The 19,152-nt window shown below is 37.4% G+C and overlaps 1 pseudogene across 1 annotated transcript; it reads right to left on the minus strand.

Annotated features, from left to right (window-relative positions):
* Positions 1-172: 172 nt before the first annotated feature.
* On the minus strand, positions 173-19,152 carry LOC306878973 (dolichyl pyrophosphate Man9GlcNAc2 alpha-1,3-glucosyltransferase-like; annotated as a pseudogene). The gene is made up of 14 exons: positions 19,065-19,152; positions 18,625-18,703; positions 18,405-18,492; positions 18,216-18,304; positions 16,506-16,572; positions 16,337-16,398; positions 16,030-16,215; positions 14,166-14,295; positions 11,090-11,175; positions 6,390-6,474; positions 6,228-6,298; positions 5,099-5,157; positions 902-1,097; positions 173-370 (listed from the first exon to the last, which is right to left on the minus strand). The product of its transcript is annotated as a dolichyl pyrophosphate Man9GlcNAc2 alpha-1,3-glucosyltransferase-like (transcript).

Here is a 19,152-nt window from a genome sequence, read left to right on the forward strand (position 1 = left end):
TTTCATTGAATTCACTCTTCTCAACTCAAGCAAGATCCCTAAACCTCATTAAGAGGAAATTGAATTTTCCCAAACTATTCCCATCCTGTTCTATTTTAACCGAAGGGATTGTCCTTTCACCGTCATCCTTGCTGTAGTTCTTCCTTTGACAACCAACGTCTTTGAAGACATTTCAGTTTGTTTTCTTCTGACTCTTTTTCCTCTGCGGCTCCATCAACTGGACCAGGTTGAAATATATGATGAAGCCCAGAAAGTGGAGAAAGGAGAGGACGGAGACTAGCACTGGAAACAGATCGGGCAACTTGGCCGGAGGCTTCAACCACACGCTCGTAAAGCTCCAAGCTGCCATGGCCACCAGTGAAAACCAGAACTGTAGAAGACAAAGTGACAACACTTATTACAAGAGAGAAGTACCACCATGACAAAGGTTCATTAGTTCTAGTCAAGTGCTCAGCATGACACGGATCCTTGTAACTTGATGTTTATTTTCCACCCTGTTTCAGGAAGATGAGTCGAGGTATAAACATTAACATGTCTATTTACGACAGATGGAGTGAAGGATCAGTGGAAGTGCTGGTGTGAGCAACACGACTCCCCAATGAAACACTACCTTCATCGTAGGGCCCCCTTATTTATGTCTCTTGTGTAAATAAATATATCTAGGCAAACCTGTGTTAATGACTCACGCTACACAAATAGCACACCTCCTGGTCTTGAACAATCACGCAAGGAGCTGTTGAAACATTCAGTCTTCAAAAGCGCTAAGAAGAGCATGGGGTCAAGCTAATGTGAAAGTTATGAGCCGTTCAGGTGGGCCAGCGCGCTTAACTGACTTCTTCATAAGCTTCGATGTCATTAACATCAGTGGTGTGGAGTAACAGGCCGTGATGTCAGTGTTAACTTTCCATTTAATGATCCGGCTGAGGTTGAGTTTAGGCAGCCAGCGCTGAGTGAGTTTACGATATAGACCCAGTCTGAGCTCTTCTTCTGTACTTCTCTCTAAAGCAGAGAGCAGATACAAACTCAGAAAGAGGAACGCCAATGAGGTAACCACGTAAGGCGACAGCAAACCGTCCTTCAGCAGAAGGGGAAGTATGCTAAAGAAAAAAAAAAGTGTTAAAAACAAACATTTCAAGATGTGTACAATGATTATTTATCCCTCGGTTTATGATACAGCTGGTGTTCAGACCAATGTAGCAATCGTCATATACTTTCTACATCGTATACATATACTGACACCTAGTGGTGTGGATGAAAAATCACGCAAATCTTTTCCCTTAGTACAAATGCGTTATTCGTAGTCGGATGATAATAGTCGTGCGATAATAGCAGGGTGACCAAGAAAAGTTTGACTGGTCGTACCCTTTCAAAATTTTACACCTATTGGCATGGATGTAGAATCACACAAATTTTTCCACTTAGCAGAAATACATTACATTAGTTAGCATGCAAATACATGCATTAGTTAGCAAATGAAAGTGTCTAAGGCCCCGTTTACACTAATGCGTTTTAGAATGAAAACGATCAACGTTTACACTGGCGTTTAGACTACGTTTCAGAAACGATCTCCGTTTACACTACGCAACCGAAAACGCATGTCACATGACCATTCGTGCAGGTACAACCATAGATATGTACAGGTAGTTTCCCTATTATTTAGATGGCGGACGCGTCTGCGTGCTTGGAGCGGTCGAATGGGGAATCTACCCATACATACAGTGCCCTCCAAAAGTATTGGAACAGTAAGGCCAATTCCTTTATTTTAGCTGTAGACTGAAAACATTTGGGTTTGACATCAAAAGATGAATATGAGATGAGAGATTAACATTTCAGCTTTTATTTACAGGTATCTGGATCATCTGGATCTGATACACAACTTAGAAGATAGCACCTTTTGTTTGAACCCACCCATTTTTCATGTTACCAAAACTATTGGAACAGATAGAATTAAGGATAATAGATTAAAGTGAAAAATACTTAATATTTAGTTGCAAATCCTTTGCTTTCAATAACTGCATGTCTTTTGTGATGCTTTTCCAGGCTTTCACCGCAGCCTCTTTCAGTTTTGGGGGGTAACTCCCTTCAGTCTCTTCTTTAGCAGGTAAAATGCATACTCTACAGGGTTTATGTGTGGAGATTGACTTGGCCAGTCTAAAACCTTCCACTTCTTGCTCCTTTGTTGTTTTGGCACTATGTTTTGGGTCATTATCTTAAGTCGTGACGTATTGTCAAGTATGGTGACCCATACTCGAAATTGGTGCTCTGCGTTTAACCCATCCAAGTGCACACACACAGCAGTGAGTAGTGAACAAATGCACACACGCACACACACACACACACCGTGAACACACACCCGGAGCAGTGGGCAGCCATTTATGCTGCGGCGCCCGGGGAGCAGTTGGGGGTTCGGTGCCTTGCTCAAGGGCACCTCAGTCGTGGTATTGAGGGTGGAGAGAGCGCTGTACATTCACTCCCCCCACCTACAATCCCTGCCGGCCGGGGACTCGAACCCACAACCTTTCGATTACGAGTCCGACTCTCTAACCATTAGGCCACGACTTCCCCGTCTTGATGCATGATGAAGGATCTCAATCAATTTGGTTGCATCTTTCTGTAATTTGTCAGACAAAATATCTCTGTTGCTAATGAGTGGTTTGCATCTTCTGGTGTAGCCTCTGTACTTTTGTTCATGAAGTCTTCTGCGAGCAGTAGATTGTGATACCTTCACTCCTGCCCTCTGGAGGTTGTTGCTGATGTCACTAACAGTTGTTTTAGGGTCTTTCTTTACAGCTGTCACAATGCTTCTGTCATCAATTGCAGATGTTTTCCTTGATTACCCGTTTGAGGTGTGTTACTTAGTACACCAGTGGTTTCTTTCTTCCTCAGGAGATTCCAAATGGTTGTACTTGCTATTGCCAGTGTTTGTGCAATGGTTTGATTGATTTTTCATCTTCTCTCAGCTTCACAATTGCTCGTTTTTCACCCATAGACATCTCTCTGGTTTTCATGTTGGTTACACGTCTAACTAACTATAAATGCAGTCTGCACAGATCTGAAACTGAGCGCAGACATTCAGTGCTATTTATTGTTTGAATAATCAATTAATAGGACACACCAGGGCAACAAAACACACCTGTCAGTCACATGTTCCAATACTTTTGGTAACATGAAAAATGGGTGGGTTCAAACAAAAGGTGCTATCTTCTAAGTTGTGTATCAGATCCAGATGAAAATACCTGTAAATAAAAGCTGAAATGTTAATCTCTCATCTCATATTCATCTTTTGATGTCAAACCCAAATGTTTTCAGTCTACAGCAAAAATAAAGGAATTGGCCTTACTGTTCCAATACTTTTGGAGGGCACTGTATGTATGGGTACAATAACGAGCATGATGTTATTGTTTACACGGTCGTCAAAGATACGCAGAGCAAATGTGGGCAGCCATGCCATTGTTTTCAAAAGTCTCCGTTTACACTGAAACGCAACCCCAGAGTTTTCCAACTAAAACGGGGTGTGCAGCGTTTTCAAAAGTCAAAGGCCGGAGTAGTGTATACGATAGGCGTAACCGTAGCAAAAGTTATGCGTTTTAAAACGAAAACGCACTAGTGTAAACAGGGCCTAATAATAGCAGGGTGATCAAGATAAAGTTTTCTGGTGGCCCTGTCATTTCAAAATGGCAACCTCCATGAGGGACCCTATCTGTGTAAAAAAAAGTACCCTTTAGATTTAATCAATTATGTAATATTCAGTCTTATCAGTCAGTTTTACTCTGACTAAAATGGCTTATAATTTTAGATGAAAATAATGTTTTAGTTGATAGAAAAAGCTCAATTTAACCAATTATTTTATATATTAAGCATTTTATATATTGAACATTTATCAACATTAACAAAACTTTTCTGTGAAAAACAGATCTCCTGAAATAATAACAGTATTACATAAAAAGTAAGTATTGTAATACAATGTACCCCCCCACACACATATTTTCAGTATGTTGAATTTAATTATCACAATGTAATTGCATTGATGAGATCAACATAGGCAGTGTATTTAATCTCACTTAAGTATATTAGACATGGAAGTAAACCTTTAAAGTAAAGTCGTGACGTATTGTCAAGTATGGTGACCCATACTCGAAATTGGTGCTCTGCGTTTAACCCATCCAAGTGCACACACAGTGTGAACAAGTGAACAAATGCACGCGCGCACACACACACACACACACACACACACACACACACACACACACACACCCGGAGCAGTGGGCAGCCATTTATGCTGCGGCGCCCGGGGAGCAGTTGGGGGTTCGGTGCCTTGCTCAAGGGCACCTCAGTCGTGGTATTGAGGGTGGAGAGAGTGCTGGACATTCACTCCCCCCACCTACAATCCCTGCCGGCCAGGGACTCGAACCCGCAACCTTTCGATTACGAGTCCGACTCTCTAACCATTAGGCCACGACTTCCCTTTAGCTAACTAGCTTAGCTGTTTCCATAGGCATTTGACTGAAAAACAATAATTTGCACACCAACCATATCATGAATAATACGGCTACTGAGATAGTGTTGACAAAATCAAACAATATTTGTGTTAGCAGAAGAGGTAATGGCAGAAAAAAACCCCTCAATACTAGCTGTGAATTTTGAACATTTCACTATAATGAGTATAAAGTGTGCTAATGAATGGTGTGCGTTTGGGGCGATGTGGCAAAGTGTTGTCTCTGTATGTTCTTGTGGATATTTCCCCTAATAGTGCAACAATTACTCTATCATATAATATAATTAAATTATCTTTCATAACAAAGAACATTGTCTTCAGCTAAAAAACAAATGTGCAGCATTAAAACGATTCTAGAGAATGGTGGGTTGTGTTTACACAAAGGGGTCTTAGTTTAATGGTATGTGGGCTATGTCATGTAATCTAGTGATATCCTTATACTAAACCATGCACACAACAATTAGTGTGGACAGCTGGGACTCCCCTATCGGCTATTACTCTTACTATATAGTCATTTGCTGATTTTGTTTCTATCTTAACCACAAGGATTCATTTATAGTACTGTAAGTTTACTTTAGTAACACATACTGCATGGTATCTTACCTAAAAGTTGACGTTAGTAGAAACCAAATGGCGATCAGTTGATGACAAGGCAAACTGGCCTGTAAAACATATATTTGACTTTTAAGACTATATTTACTACATTACAGATATGTTTACATGATACCAATGCTATAAATATGTAGTTGAGAGGGCAAGGACTAGGTATCAGTATCTCAGTATCTACACTTCCTCTGTCAGCAAATCTTTAACACCCAATAGAGATCCTTAATCCAGAAACATGCCTTACTTATTGGCTAACACATGCAAGATATAACACAACATTTAAAATCTGTTGATTGCAGCTAGTTCATTGCATATGTTATATATCATAATATGTTAGATTTATGACTTACAAGAATAAACATGCAGAACAGTGTTGCCAAGTCCGTGGTTTTCCAGTGGAATTGGGCTACTTTAACACTGTTGCCGTGGGTTGAAGCGACCCCAAATAACGTGATATTTAGCCCCTGGGGATGTGATATTTAACCCCACCAAAAAAAGTGTATTTTACCCCCTTAAAAGTGATTGGGCTAGTTTTGAGTAGCAATTGGGTGGGTTTTGTTGTGAAAATCTGGCAACCCTGATGCAGAATATGGGAAAATATAGCACTAAACAATCACTAGCTTAATTGAGGGAAGTTTCTAATGTCTAGAGATCAACCAATATTGCCTTTTTATCATAGGCTATTTTTATAATTGTGTGTTGGGTAACTAATATACATAATTTATTATTGTTTTATATCTGCATTTTGACACAATTATAACTACTGTGTTTATCAGCTAGCCCCAACGTTAATGTTAAAAAGCATACATAATGGTAAAAATATCAAACTGAATATCAGTAAATAGACGAACAAAGTTTTTTTTTTCGTTTTTCGAACGACATGGGGGTAAGTGATTAATGACAATTTTCATTTTGGGGTGGAGTAACTCTTTTAAGTAGATTCTAGTAATCACCAAATAATTATTTTCAAGCATGTTTCCATAACTTAAAGTTATGAAATTGAACACATCATCCTAAATATGATACTGTTATTTAGTTTGTGTCATAACAAATCAATGACAGTGGGTTAAGCAAAAGTAGCAATAGCAATTAGATCAAGTAATATGAATTATATTCCGCTGCTTACAAGGCTACTAGAAGGATAGACTTCTCATGGACTTGGAAGGAGAAGAGGAAAAAAGCCAGGGAGGTGTTCACCTACAGTACAAGCAGATCAGGGGAGTCAGTGGTCAAAAATACAAGTCGTTGAACTGTCAAAGACAAACACATAATCATGACACCACTTACCCAGGGCGAGCTTAAACTGCCATAGAGTGGGTTTGGACAACAGTTTTAAAGATGAAGGCAGGACGAACAACAGAGTAAGAGCAAAACTGAAAGGAAAAAAGAAAAAGATTATTTCATTGAATACATCCATACATTAATAAAAAGATTTACTATACACACAAACGAAGCAGAGAAATACGATCAAGAGCCCCTGTTGCCAAAGCCTGTAATCTATCCCATGGAACTAGAGGACACGGCTGCCTGATCTTTTTATACATCCTCACAGTCAACAAGAAAGATTCCAGCATGCAGGAAATGCATGGGATTCAAAGATGGCCTGCTGAGCACTCACAGAATTACTTGAAGCCCTCCATCATCATTCACTTGGAGGAAATTGACCCTATTAGAGATGAATGACCCTAGTGGGACAAGGATCTGGTCCATCACGTCAGATGCAAATGTAAGAGGTGCGATAAACTGTACAGGGAAAGCATGTAGGTCATGATAGACTTCAAACAATATCGAAGAACTAACTGGTGTAGCATCATTTTAAACAAAATCAGGCAAAGTTTGTTTGAGTTTCGGGAGTTCAGAACAGCTTGCCAAAGTGAACTTTCCAGAAAACGTCTCTCTGGCTGGTAAACACCTTCAAACTACTATTAGTTTGTGGTGATTTATGTATTTGGTAGGTCAGCTCTGAGTCTCCGCCTTCTTTGATGTGGAAATATTCTCTGTCTTCTGTTCAGTCCATCAAGGAAAGATGCAATTAAAAACATGAACAAACTGGAGAGCTGCTTTTTAGTAGAACGTTTAGCTGTTACTATAACTGAAAGTGACACCGACTGTTCATTGAATAATGTGTTATATATGTAACGTGACTGGACTGCCGAATTGCAGAGCTCTTGCAAACATATTGAACTTCGTTATTATCAGATGCTTTCTTAATTGCTGTTTTCTCATCACTGTTATTTTTGTTATGCATTTTTATTGAATAGAAAATGTGCAGCATGGGTGGTGTCACTAATGCCGGGAACACACTGCACAACGTTTGACACAATTTTCATTCGCCAACAGTTTTGTGGAAATCGCTATCAAATGCCCGACATCAGAGGTAAATCAGTGAATCAAAATAGTGTAGAATTTATTAACAAAGATGCAATCTGAGAGAAGTGCAAATTCATCGGCAGTGCCAGTGAGATATTTAGCATGCTATATATAAACAAGGCTCAGTTAGCCTAACGCAGTACACGTAGCAATTTAGCATGCTAAATATCTGGACCTGTTTGTGACTCCTGCAGTGTGAAATTTGTTTTGAATTTGTTTGGTTGTGAAACTTAGTTTGTAAACGAGACATTTTTAACACTGAACCTGAGCTCATTTTTCTTGTTCTTTTTTTTAACAGTCATTTCCAAGATTAATAGAAGGTAAGATATATAAGATAGCAAGATTAATGAGCCAAAAAGAATGCAAGTCACACCTCTGTTTATCAATTTTTACTGGCTACCAATAGCTGCTTGCATAAAATTCAAGGCATTAATGTTTGCCCGTACAAAACCACCACTGGCTGTGCACCCCTTTACCTAAATTCATTACTTCAGACTTATGCACCCTCAGAAAGCTTGAGTTCTGCAAGTGAATGGCGTATTATTGTGCCATCCCAAAGAGGCACAAAATCACTTTCACAGACTTTTATATTAAATGTTCTCTCCTGGTGGAATGACCAGCCCAAATAAATCCGAGCAGCTGGGTCCTTAGCCATCTTTAACAATTGGCTAAAAACACATCTCTTACATCTTTATTTGACCCCCTAACTCTAGCACTCTCTTTTCTAATTCTATTCTTAAAAAAAAAAACCTTGCCCCTTTTAGACTCATATACTTTTATATTCATTTACTAACTACTTGTTTTCTTAAAAAAAACAAAAAAAATTATAATAATAAAAAAAACCTTGCTACATGTACTGCGTTAGGCTAACTGAGACTTGTTATAGCACTTGCATATCATTGTTCTTTTGTTGATTTTGATTGCTTCCATTGTCCTCATTTGTAAGTCGCTTTGGATAAAAGTGTCTACTAAATGTACAGTATCTCACAGAAGTGAGTACACCCCTCACATTTTTGTAAATATTTTATATCTTTTCATGTGAAAACACTGAATAAATGACACTTTGCTACAATGTAAAGTAGTGAGTGTACAGCTTGTATAACAGTGTAAATTTGCTGTCTCCTCAAAATAACTAAACACACAGCCATTAATGTCTAAACTGCTGGGCACAAAAGTGAGTACACCCCTAAGTGAAAATGTCCAAATTGGGCCCAATTAGCCATTTTCTCTCCCCGGTGTCATGTGACTCGTTAGTGTTACAAGGTCTCAGGTGTGAATGGGGAGCAGGTGGGTTAAATTTGGTGTTATCTCTCTCACTCTCTCATACTGGTCACTGGAAGTTCAACATGGCACCTCATGGCAAAGAACTCTCTAAGAATCTGAAAAAAAAATTGTTGCTCTACATAAAGATGGCGTAGGCTATGAGAAGATTACGAAGACCCTGAAACTGAGCTGGAGCACGGTGGCCAAGACCATACAGCGGTTTAACAGGACAGGTTCCACTCGGAACAGGCCTCGCCATGGTCGACCAAAGAAGTTGAGTGCACGTGCTCAGCGTCATATCCAGAGGTTGTGTTTGGGAAATAGACGTATGAGTGCTGCCAGCATTGCTGCAGAGGTTGAAGGGGTGGGGGGTCAGCCTGTCAGTGCTCAGACCACACGCGCACTGCATCAAATTGGTCTGCATGGCTGTCGTCCCAGAAGGAAGCCTCTTCTAAAGATTATGCACAAGAAAGCCCGCAAACAGTTTGCTGAAGACAAGCAGACTAAGGACATGGATTACTGGAACCATGTCCTGTGGTCTGATGATAAACTTATTTGGTTCAGATGGTGTCAAGCGTGTGTGGCGGCAACCAGGTGAGGAGTACAAAGACAAGTGTGTCTTGCCTACAGTCAAGCATGGTGGTGGGAGTGTCATGGTCTGGGGCTGCATGAGTGCTGGGGAGCTACAGTTCATTGAGGGAACCATGAATGCCAACATGTACTGTGACATACTGAAGCAGAGACTGGGCCGCAGGGCAGTATTCCAACATGATAACAACCCCAAACACACCACCTGAGGGTAAAGGTGATGGACTGGCCAAGCATGTCTCCAGACCTAGACCCTATTGAGCATCTGTGGGGCATCCTCAAATGGAAGGTGGAGGAGCGCAAGGTCTCTAACATCCACCAGCTCCATGATGTCGTCATGGAGGAGTGGAAGAGGACTCCAGGGGCAGCCTGTGAAGGTCTGGTGAACTCCATGCCCAAGAGGGTTAAGGAAATGCTGGAAAATAATGGTGGCCACACAAAATATTGACACTTTGGGCCCAATTTGGACATTTTCACTTAGGGGTGTACTCACTTTTGTGGCCAGCGGTTTAGACATTAATGGCTGTGTGTTGAGTTACTTTGAGGGGACAGGAAATGTACACTGTTATACAAGCTGTACACTCACTACTTTATATTGTAGCAAAGTGTAATTTCTTCAGTGTTGTCACATGAAAATATGTAATAAAATATTTACAAAACTGTGAGGGGTGTACTCACTTCTGTGAGATACTGTAAAGGTAATGTAAATATAGATCCATTTGCTTATAAAACTATATGAAAAACTCTGAGCTGACCGATGTTGTAGTCATCTTGTACATATACTGACACCTAGTGGTGTGGATGTAGCATCATGCAAATGTTTACACTTACTAGAAATGCATTATATACAGCCATGACTAATTTATTCTGCAAACGAAAATGTACAATAATAGCGGGTTAACCAAGATAAGGTGCGCAGTATTTGTCTGGTTTTGTCATTTCAAAATGGCTGCCCCCATGAGGGGACCAGCTCTGTTTAAAATAAAACAGGTTTTATTAGGCTGTAAAAAAATTACAGGGAATTTAATGGTGAAAGACTGTAAAAATGCTACAGTAAAAACCTGTTAAATGGTAAACGGTAAGTTTCCCTACTATATATGGTGAATAACTGTATTGGATTTTACATTACACATTGTAATTTTACAGTAGTATACTGTTTTTAGAAGTGAAAAAAAAAAACATAAATTGATATTCCCCGCGTTACATTTCAAATTTGATGTTTTTTTTTTAAATGACTGTTTCTTAGTTTTTTCTTATCAGTTTTGTACATTTAGGTTGTGTGTTACATCTAATGTTGTTAAATTAATGTTTATTGCATTATATCAGTTTCGTGTGTTACCATGATGGTGTTAACTTGAGACTTAATCTCTTATGAATATACATGATTTTAAGCACATTTTAAAAATCACCTTCGTTTATTTGTGTGTAAAACTTTAATGAGGGAAACATGATTGAGTGAGAAAATTAATTACTGACCCTGAAAAAGACAAAAAACAAACAAACCTAAAAATTCTTAAGTGAATAGTCAATGAAATAATCTTGACCAAGCCCTTGCACCTGCAGATTAGTGTCTACATATCAGTATCTCAAAATCTCTCTGCTATCATTAACTACCCATAATCCCACTGTGCTCTCCTGTTATAATTAGATGTGTTTCACAAACATGGTGAGAGGGAATATACTGAGAAATATTTTGGAGGTGGAGATACATAAAGAGACAAAGAAAAAGGAGAAAGGGTGGCGGGTAAATGGATGGTGAAGGATTACCTGAGGAACAGCTGAGTCTCTCTGGACAGCAGGGTCTTGATCTTTATCAGCACATTCAAGCTGCACCATGTGTTAGCCACTTTATCCTGTCAACAAACACATGCTGTCAAAGTCACTAGACTAATGCACTCCGGACAGAATGACACAATGAGAGCAAATGATACACTGATCGCTAGGACAGTTTTCAAGTTCTTTATGAACAGTTGTTTAAACTAGTGTAAATTCAGGGGTGTCAACTTAATTTAAATTAAGGGCCAGAATGAACAAAACTTCACATTTAACTGTATGCTTTAATTACTAACATTGGGGTAAAATACAAGTAAGTTAATTTAAATTCAACGCAAATGCCTTTAGATTACATATACATACACAATTAAGAGTTAAAATATAGGGAATATTACACAACACATAGAATGGACTGCTCTTGGAAACTGTAATAAACCACCTAAAATCTAATATTAAAGGTAATATTTTAACTTCCTGTAATAAGTAACTTTCTGTTGTAATATAATATACAAATATAATGCTATAAATATATCATGCCAAAATGATGTTTTGTTTATATCCCAAGCTATATTAGGCCTCAATGTTACTTTAGCATTAGCTTTATACTATAATTAATGACAAAATTTATTTTATTAATATTTTATATTTTAATATTCGGTTTTCACTTTATTTCTAAGTTTTAGTTTTAGTCAATTTAGTATTTCAACTTCAATTTAGTCCAGTTAGTTGCCAAGGCAATATTTCTCATTTTAGTTAATTTTTTATTTTTTAAATTTTCGAATAATCTAATATTTATATTATATTTTACTTCAGCTTTATTTCAACTACCTTAAACTTTTTAAAATAGTCTTTGTTTTAGTAAATGGCAACAGCACTGTCGGGTGACAGCACTGTGAGTTTTTCATAAAAATAGTGTATGAAATGCACATCTAGCAACAAAGGTTAAAGTGAAGGATTTTATTCTTGCTTTTTTTCAATAATGTTGCAGCTCAAGAAAATGCCCTTTTCTGAAATAACCACAAATTTATGATCATGCTTACAAAATTAGCATTGACATATAAGGTAAGTATCTTTAAATGGTATGTAGCTTCTGAAGAGAAAGCACATAAGTGACATTACTCAGCGTAATCATTTCCCAACTGACAGTGCAATAAAAATTCCTGTGGGTATTCATGGGGGGCATTGGTACAAAGGGCAAGGGTGAAGTATTACATTCCCATTAATTTTCCCGTCAAGTAACCGTGATGTAAAAAAAAAGCTATGCACTTATTTGTAAACTTATATAGACAGGGTTAAATGACTGTCCTACTGCATACCAAGGACATTAATAACGTCACCGAGGTTGCAAAGAATGCGGTTTTACCACATACAGAAGACCAAATTGCACCCTTTAGGAAACCGATCCGTTCCGAGTGCCCACTGACCTTTCTGCTGGGGTACTGACAAGTGATTCCTCAGAGACTGGTGGCCTTTAACAGTTGTGCAACAACAGAATTAGTAAATGTTATGAAAGTTTCAGCCCTGGTTCTGAGAATTTCTTCATAGTGCTCAATCCTCGAAAACACAGCTGCTGTCTTTCACAGCTGTGTGAAGACGAGTGGACACTACAGCTGAAGATGAGACCCACTTTGAAAAATGTCTGTGTTTTTTGTTTTTTTTTCTATACAGTGAAAATCAATGAGGTCCATTGACAAATCATTGCTATTCATTGTGTGGTCCAAAAAAAATCCATACTTTCTCAGTACATTAAAACAACTGTTTAATATTACGTTTTCTAAAGTGTTGTTAAAATTTGCTAACAAGACATTATTTAATTAAAAACACAATCATTTGCATAAATTTCCACAACAGAAATCTAAACATTGGATATAGCCAGGTTCAACATTTTTTTTCAAAACCCCACCCCACAAAAACAGCCTTTAAAAATTTGTATTATAAATTAAATCTAAAGATGTAAATTAATAAAGTGTAATTATTTTGAATGCTTTCTTTTCAATAGTCTGAAAGAAGACATGGAAGCACAATTAATTGCCTAATTTAATTTTTTTAATTATACTTTTCTACAAAAAAAAAGCACCGATTTAGCTATCAACTAAATATCACCAAGCTTTACCATGCTCTGATGTATACGATAGCAACAGCCAAGACTCGCTTAGCACTCCGTCCGTCACAAATGCTCAAGGCTCTAGGTTAGAATTACTCACACCTTGTGTATTATGTTAGCCTCATGTCAGGCAAATGCATGATATATTCCGGGCCCTGAGCCCTGCAGAATTTTCAATTACTTCTCACAACACAGCTACTTTGACAACAGGGTTTTTGGGTGCATTTCAAAAGCAAGCCGCAGTACTTGTACACTATGTATTTAAGTATTGACTTACAAAAGGCTTTAGACAACGAACAGGACACAGCTCTAGTTTTCCTATAAACTCAACGTGAGACCCTTGTTTACTAATCAGATCTAAAGGATAAATCCTGCACTGGACGCAAGGGGTTTCATTGAGGTAATCTATGAATACAGGAGGATCTGACTGGCTAGATGTGTATTAAGTCAGTCTTCTATTTGCATTAATATCACAGATCCAAAATTGAACACTGTTTACAGTTTACTGTATGTATCTACATAGGATTCTGCCAACAGTGTATTTATGCATTCATGCATGCATACAGAGAAATATGTAATGCATGTGGATAAGGATTTCAAGGGCATTTCCAAGCCGACCCTGCATTGGAAATTTTATAACAGGCAAGAACAGAGCTGAATAAGCATCATAAGCAGCACGCTGCAATGGAGTGTTTAAAACTCACTCAAGCAATAAATATGACTGATTTACATCAATTTGACCTCAGTGCTTTACATAAGTAAAGCTCAAAGCCCCATACCCAACTATGAAAATACTATTGTGAATGTTAGCGAATAGCAAACAGGTATTTCTCAATTTTCAGGGCAAGATAATCTCAGATATCCAAGCATTGGTTCAAGAGAATTAAAAAGGAACCTATTTAGATTAACTTGAAGGAGTTTGCCATTAATGATTTGTGATGCTGCATATACATTATTGTGAATTACCTCAAACAAACCAACAGGGAAAAGGCGATGAAGAACTTGTAGAGGTTGTTTGGAGTCGGACAAAAAGGGCATCCAGCAAAGGGCAAAGGTCACCTGTACAGTCATGGAGATCTTGACCAAATGAAAAAATCTGGGTACACAAAAATTTAGCAATATAATTACAATTGTATAAATACAATTGTCTTTATTCTGTAAACGCTAAGATCTAAAAAAAAATATTAATGGGATAGTTCACCCAAAAATGAAAATTCTGTCATTAATTATTCACCCTTTTGTCATTCCAAACCCGTAAGACCTTCATTCATATTTGGAACACAAATTAAGATATTTTTGATGAAATCCGAGAGAAAAGGTATTCTCCTAGCTTCGTAAAATTGTGGTGAACAACTGATGTCACATGGACTGTTTTACCAATGTCCTTACAACATTTCTGGGTGTGGGGAACATTTCAGTTGCGTTGCTGTCTATGCAGGGTCAGAGAGCTCTTGGATTTCATCAAAAATATCTTTATTTGTGTTCCGAAGATGAACAAAGGTCTTACAGGTTTGGAACGACATGACGGTGAGTAATTATTTACAGAATTTTCATTTTTGGGTGAACTATCCCTTTAGGTAATTTTGTATCATACAGGAATAACATTGTTTGTTCTCCTAACAATTCAAGGTGCTCTAACAGTTTTTTATGTTTTGCTGACCAATACAACAATCTCGAACTTTTTAAAACATTTTATACATATTTGTCATAAATACTATTAATTTAATATTCATAAGTAAAAAAAACGTTCAAAAAAATATTTTCCATAATTAATGGGTCATAAATCAGGTCACTCGACTACTTGAGTAGAGACAACATGCTCTCACAGTTTTTCAGTGTACTGTATACTGGAGCAACTAACACCTCTCAGCTGTAGATATACAGTTGCACGCACAGGCATAGCAGGGAGGGTCAGGCATGGCCAGAGAGTCATCTGGACATGTCTCTTCCCAGGCAAACTAATCCACCAATGCATCTGCCTCCAAATGCCCTTGGTACATTGTTACTAAATCAACAAATGCAAAGAGCAGAGTGCTTGCACTGAGACCGGCTGCAGTGCTGGTGTAGACTGGTGCATACACAGTCAAATTGAATAATAATAATACAAAAAAAATCCACCTGTAGTGGCGAAGTGTCTAATGATGAACATTAAGGATTTGTTATTTTCAGGCATAAATAAGGCAATCAGGCTATGAAACTTGCAGCTGGACTATAAGCTGGACACTTGTAGCTAAAGATGTACTTAGCATTGTCAACAAATGTATTGAATTGTGAGCGATTTTCCATTAACAGGGCTTTTTCACTTTTATGCATAATTCATCATTACTGAGATATGGTGATAATTCAGGTTCAGCCATGAAAACCTAACAAAGATTTTACTTTTTTCATTTATGTTTACTTTTTATTTCAATTAGGTCTAATTTTTATTTAATTTATAATATATATACATACACTACAGCACTACTGGTCAAAAGTTTAGAATAATAAAATTTAAGATTTTTTTATTTTTATTTTTGAAAGAAGTCTCTTATGCTAAAGCTGCATTTAATTGCATTTAAAAAATACAATACAAAGTCAAGAAGCTTTTTCTTCGTCACTGATGTGGGATTGTTGTATATGTGTCTACTGTTAAATCTGACACCATTTCATATATTTAAATATTGTTGAAAGCCTAATTGGTCTCAGCAATTGGCAGGCCTACTTTTACTTCACTCGGTTTGGTACCTTCTGGAATTTCTTGAGGTCTGCTTAAATAACTGAATTAATCAATTTTAACATATTATTGCAATCAACTTAATGCAATGTTTGTGCAACAACCCAAAAGACTCACCCTCTCCCAGTCAAGCTCTGCTTGACGCACTTGCCCAGTAGGTAACAGAAGAAAGGCAGTGAGTGATACAATTCCATTTGCTTATAATTGAGAGCCAAAGTGAAGGCCAAGGAACCAAACAAATCCCAGCCCAAACCAAGTCCCAAAATCCCCCATAGAGCCAGACCCAGGCTCACACTGTTATATCTGAAAGTGCAGTTAAAGACTATGCACATGCAGTTCTTTTTGGATTTTAAGTTCTTGATATGACTATGAATAGCTTAAATGAATAAATACCATAGCAATTAAGGTAAAAGTTAAAGGATACTGAAAATGACCATAGTCAATCAGTATAAGTCCTGGATACAGAAGGATGCAGAAAGCATCCTTCTGCAACCTACGAGAACAAAATGGTTTATTTTGACCAAATCAAAGCATGTTAATGATTACAAATACAAATGAACAATATACCAATTCACAGGTAGTCTTTTAATTACCTTTTGTTTAGAGGACCCATCGCAAAAGTAGAAGCAGTAACGCAAAACTGCTGGAATGTAGATCAATTAATAGATTTCCATTTTAATACTTACATACTATAAATTTTCATTTTAAAAATGACAGTAATTTCCCCGAAAACAATAATATATATATGGATTTCACAAGATGGTGCATGAAATACAAGCATATTTGAGTAATTATATACACAGAACAAGCATACATTTTAATTTTAAAAACAATAATAATCTTTATTTCTCCATGAGTGCATGATCATGTTTAAAAAAGGTTTGTGGCCAGCCTGCTAAATTCGTCATAACTATCATGGAAGCTTCATAAGAAATCTTTAAAATAATAGAAACAAAAGTTTATAGGTGGCTTAATGCAAAATCAGATAAGTTAAAGGGTTCAGGGCTCGCAAAATGTCAAAATCCCTGGTAGCCTTTCGGGCAGGTACTCTTCAGACTTTGGTAGCCCAAAGATTAATTTAACTAGCCCAAATAAAAAAGAAAATTTTTTGAAATATAGAAAATCAGAAAAGTCTAAATGTCAATCAAAAACATTTTCAATACACAAATATCAATTAAATAACTTTATGTCACTATTTACAGGGTATCAGCAGAATTTTTTAAAAATTATGAACCTTTTTAAGAGCTGCACAAGTAAAATGAACACAGTAAGAGTGAGGTTGGACAATGTCTATGGTAACATTTTAAGCCATAAAATGGCATGATTAGATACAAGTTTTCACACACAAAAAAATCTTATAAAATGGCATTTCAGCTTTTAAACCACTTTTATGAAAAAGGAAAAGTCAAACATATTATATTAATTTAAAACAAATATTACTATCTTAATTGTTTAGATTTTTAGAAGGTACATTAACTTTTTTCACATTTACAACTATGTTTGCTGCATAAAAACATGGGTCGATATTCGCATTGATCTGAACATAAGATGGACACACTGGAAATTCCCTCTCTGCCAGAAGGTGGCGCTTTAAGAGCGGCTGAAATAAAGCGCTTCCCCCAGTAACAGCTGTACACAAAGCAGCACCGCTCTCATATACACTGCTTTATCAGGCATTTTATATAAGATGAAATGAAAATGCCAACCACACGTTTCTGAAGACAGACGGTTCCCTTCAGAGACACATTCACACGTTTTGACTTGAAATGTGCAGCGCTCATATTTATTCAATTACATCATTGCCTTTTCAAGTTTAATCCAGCTGTATAGCCATTCTTGTCTTTCCATCCCCAACTGTAAGACCTCTTGAAATTGTAATTAAGACTTTTCTTATACATTTAACATATTTAAAACTTTTCATGGCCTTCAATTTTATAAAAGTAAATTGAGAGATTTTAAGGACCAGCGGGAGCCCTGTATTTAAGATAATCTGTCAGGCAAGGCAGTGATACATTTTGGTAGCCCGACTGGAAAATGCAATAGCCCTGGGGTTAGTTCACACAAAAATGTAAATTCTGTCATTAATTAATCACCCTCATGTCGTTCCAACCCTGTAAGACCTTCGTTCATCTTCGGAACACAAATTACTAATTTTTAATGAAATCCGAGAGCTTTCTGACCCTGTATAGACAGCAACACAACTGAAATGTTCCAAGACCAAGAACTAACTCTGTAAGAGGTAGAAATGACACTGTGACTGCCGTCTAAAATATTTGAAATAAATGATTTATTGACATAAATACTAACCTGTGGCCCTCAAGAACAACTTATGTGAGTGGCTTTTTCTAGACGCATGCAACTCCACCCATTAAGGATTAAGCAATTTTGCTATAGAAAAAGACACCGCACAAAGAAAGATCTAAATCATCAAGCCACGTTCAACTGATAAATAAAAAATATGGATGCAGTACCTGGTAAAAGAACACTTACACATATGCACAGACCAGACTATGATATGCTGTCAAAGGAGGATAATCAAGAACCCAGCAGTTCAAATCATTATTTGTAGCATTGAAGTACCTGGTTTAAAAAAACAAAAAACTGTTCAGCCACATTCATAGAAGGCATTGGCCTTATAAATAAAATGCTGTGACATTTAATTTCTACAATATATAAGGAGAGGGAGCCTCACCAATATTGGTTTAGACTAACCATTCATGAACTGGTAGATTGTAAGTCACTTCTTGCCAGTGTTTCTGTGCTTCATAGTCCCCGAACATTGGCGGTTTACCTGCACCCATTCCATTAAATGGAATGCAAAATAGTATGACTTATTCATTAAAACGTAAATATATAAGGTACAATATTCATCACGTATAACATTCTTTCACGAATAATGTTTATCCCCATTGATTGTCGTTTCAGATGAGCTGATCTTGCTTATTTACAGATGAATGAGTGGCTTCGAACGCTGCAGCTGCCTTTGACGAGTCAATATAACTTAAGTTACTGATCCTAAAGAAACCAGCGGTTCATTGAAAACCAACCTGGTGTGCGTTTCCCAAAAGCAACTATGGTCGCCAGTTACGTCGTTACCGATAGAGTTCAACGGGACTTACCACCATAGTTAACTAACGATGCTTTAGGGAAACGCACCCCTGAGTAGGAATGAAAAGACACCGCCCATCTCAACGTTAAACCGAGCAGCACGCACAATGAGATAAGGCTCCAGTTCTCCAT

This window comes from Barbus barbus (assembly GCF_936440315.1).
Source record: "Barbus barbus genome assembly, chromosome: 13".
Taxonomy (NCBI): Eukaryota; Metazoa; Chordata; class Actinopteri; order Cypriniformes; family Cyprinidae; genus Barbus; species Barbus barbus.